This window comes from Crinia signifera, chromosome 11 (genome assembly GCF_055691185.1).
Source record: "Crinia signifera chromosome 11, ASM5569118v1, whole genome shotgun sequence".
In the NCBI taxonomy this organism is placed as follows: domain Eukaryota; kingdom Metazoa; phylum Chordata; class Amphibia; order Anura; family Myobatrachidae; genus Crinia; species Crinia signifera.
In genome coordinates this window covers 99,406,993-99,410,933 of record NC_139227.1, presented here as the reverse complement: position 1 = coordinate 99,410,933, position 3,941 = coordinate 99,406,993, and positions in this window count along the sequence as shown.

Here is a 3,941-nt window from a genome sequence, read left to right as displayed (position 1 = left end):
GATGCTCACACACTTTCTACGTATAGTAGAAAAATAAACAGTGAGAAAAACACTGAAGTAAAAATAACATACAGAGGCAAACATACCAATTTTTATAATAACCATAGAACTATGAACCCTGACAAGGGAAAACTCCAAGGTTACCTGAGAGGAACCTAACCATGAAACTATTATGGTGGAGAACAGCGCTGAGGTGGGTGTCCAGTGACACCTGTGGACTCGGAGAAAAGGATTTACGGTTAAGTACAAAATCCCTGTTTCTCCTTCATCCACTAGGTGTCACTGGAGTTACACTGGGGACATCCCAGAGCTCCCAACATGGGTGGGAGAGCGCTGAGAACCCCTTAAGACAGAGCGGCCAAACTGTGAAGCTGGTGCGGCAAAGGTATCAAACCTATAGAAACGGACAAAGGTTTGACAACCTGACCACGTAGCAGCTCGGCAGAGCTGTTGGAGAGAAACCCCACAGGTGTCCGCTCATGCGGGACCCACTGATCTAGTGGAGTGCACCCCTATGGTAGTAGGAGGCGTCTGGGACCCAGCAATGTACGCCTGATGAATGGTCAGAAGAATCCATCTGGCAAGTGTCGGTTTGGAAGCTGGCCACCCACGACGTACAGGGTCATAGGTGACAAACAAGACATCCGACTTGCGAATGGAGGCCGTGCGAGATACAAAGATGCGCAGGGCCCTAACCATGTCCAAGGACCTTTCCTCTGGCAAAACCTCTGAGAAAGCTGGGACCACCATGGATTGGTTTACGTGGAATGCGGAGACTACCTTTGGAAGAAAAGATAGACTCGTACGAAGCTCTGCTCTGTCCGGATGAAACTGAAGGAAAGGAGAACGACAAGAGAGTGCACCAAGTTCAGATACTCTTCTAGCTGAAGCCAGGGCCAACAGAAGAACCACCTTCCAAGTAAGGTAACGGCGGTCCACGTCTTCTAATGTTTGAAACACTGACGATTGTAAGAATCGGAGGACCAAGTCTAGGTTCCAGGGCGCTGTAGGCGGACAAATAGGAGGTTGTAACCTCAGCACCCTTTGAAAAAAAAGTTTGTACTTCTGGGATGAAGGCCAATCTTTTTTAGAAAAAGATAGAGAGGGCCGAGACCTGAACCTTCAGGGAATTCTGTTTTAAGCCAGAATTTAAACCTGCCTGTAGAAACAGGAGAAGTCTAGCCTTTTTGAACAGGGTGGTGGAAACCCCACGCCACTCACACCAAGCCACATAAGATCTCCAAATCCGGTGGTAGTATCTTGAAGTCACTTCCTATCTGACCCTCATCGTGGTAGGTATAACTGCTCTTGGAATACCTGCTCGCCTTAAGATGGACCTTCCAGCAGCCTCGCCGTCAAATAAAGACGTCCTAAATATGGAAAGATGAAGGGTCCCTGACTGAGGAGGTCTTCTGAAGAGGCAGTGGCCACAGCTCTTCGACCAGCAGAGCCATCAGGTTGGTGTACCAAAAGCGACAAGGCCAGTCTGGCGCTATCAGAAGGGCCGTGACTCCCTCCCTCCGTATGCATTGTAATACCTGAGGTATCAAATGGAACGGAGGAAACAGGTACACTGAAACGGGGATGGGGGTGGATGCGCGACCAGCGCATCCACCCCCACGGTCTGTGGGTCTTGAGTCCGTGCAAAGTACTTGGGAAGCTGGAAATTGTGTCAGGACACCATCAGGTCCACCTGAGGTCGGCCCCAACGGTGCACCAAGGTCTGAAACACCTGTGAGTGGAGACACCATTCTCCTTGATGGACATCCTGCTGCCTTAGGAAGTCGGCCTCCCAATTATCTACTCCGGGTATGGAGATGGCCGACAAGGCTTGAGCATGGGCCTGTGCCCACAGTATAATTCTGCTCACCTCCTTCATGGCCGCCTGGCTTCAAGTGCCGCCCTGTTTGTTGATATATAGGCGATGGCCGTAGAGTTGTCGGACTGGACTCGGATGGCCCTGTTTTGCAGATGTTTCGCCTGAAGGAGGGCATAATATACTGCTCTGAGTTTCAGTACGTTTGTGGAGAGCAGGCTCTCTTGTTTCATCCATAATCCTTGGAACGGTTGATCCAGAGTGACAGCTCCCCAACCCCCAAGAATGGCATCTGTGGTGAGGAGTGTCCACTCCCAGATTCCGAACCTCTTGCATTTCTGCAGATTTTCTGAGTTGAGCCACCACAGTAGAGACAGACGTGCTCGAGGTGATAGTCACCCTGTGCTGAAGATGCAGGTGTGAGCCCGACCACTGATGGTGGAGGGACGGTACTTGTTTCCTAGCACGGCGCCTGCGATCTTAATTGTATCCATCGGGTCCTAAAAAATTGCGTCGATCGCATTGCATGCAACCAAATCGCATGCGGTGCGATCAACGCAATTTAAAAATTGGAACCAATGTAAAATGGTCCCTGAGACCCGATTTTACATTGGGCCCAATGTTAAATGCCCCCCAGACCCCAATTTTCATTGTATGCCCACCCTGATGGGTGAAATGCCCCCCCATTGTTAACGCCACCCCACGATGAACGCCAACCTGAAGCGTAGCGAGCCTTCGAGGGGCGGCGTTACGCGTCCTCCGACCTTTTCATACCCCCACTATCCACGTCGGCGTGGAGTTGATTTTATATAGTGTGGCGAGTGCAGCGAGCCCGAAGCGTGGCGAGCGGACGCGCATTACTTCACAGGTATTACGCGTCCGCTCGCCACGCTTTGGGCTCGGTGGCTCGTTGCGCTCGCCACACTATATGAAGTCAACTCCACACCGATGTGGATAGTGGGGGTAAAAAAAGGTCGAAGGACGTGTACCGCTGCGCTCGCCACACTTCGGGTTGGCGTTCATCGTGGGGTGGCTTTAACAATGGGGGGGGGGGGGGGCATTTGTCATGTACATTACCCATAAGGGTGGGTATACAATGAAAAACCGGGTCCATTGCCCCATTTAACATTGTTCCCTATGTAAAATCGCGTCCATCGCATCGGTCGCATCGCATGCCTTAACGTAAGACATGCGATGGATGCGATTTTTTAATTGTTGGGGAAAAGGCTAAAAATAGCCCTGAAATCGCGTCGGTTGTGTCCATCCTATACCTTAACTTAAGGTATGCGATCACCTACGGCGGGCGCCGTGATAGGAAACAAGTACCGGAGGGACGAATGGAAAGGTCGCGAGTGTAAGCATCCATATTGAATTGCCTCAAAGCAGGCAACCTTTTTCCTAGGAGTCTGGTACAAAGATGTACCGATACCGGTCGACGTTGTAGCATCATCCGGACCAGGGCCTTCAAGTACTGAATCTTATTGGATGGAAGAAAAACCCTCATCTGGCGGGCGTCCAGAGCCATCCCCAGGAACAGAAGGCGTTGAGAGGGTTGGAGCTGGGACTTTGCGAAGTTCAGGATCCACCCATGAGAAATGACAGTATTTTGGACCTGGAATCGAATGAAGGCCTGGTGAGGAGGCCAGATTAGGATGTGTAGGTACGCATCCCTGATATTGAGAGATACTAGGAATTCTCCCTGTTCCAAACCCTGTATCACCGACTGCAGGGACTCCATCTTGAATTTGACCGCTTGTAGGTACAGGTTCAAATCCTTCAGGTTTAGTATAGGCCACACCGAGCAATCTGGCTTTGGCATGAAAAAAAGACCGGAGTAATATCCCTGAGTACGTTGATCTTTGGGTACTGGAACCACAACTACCATTGTCTGCAGTCTTGAGACAGCCGACAACAGAAGATGTCCCTTCTCCTGAGAGACCTGTAAGTCTTGAAGAACCTGCTTGGGGTTGACAAGCGAAAGTGAATCTTGTAGCCCTGAGCTACCAGATCCCTTACCCATGAGTCCTGAAAAGACTGAAGCCAGATGTGATAGGACTTCAGTCGAGCCCTGACCCTGGAATTCCCCAGATGAGACGGGAGACCGTCATGCAGTGGGCTTAGTGGA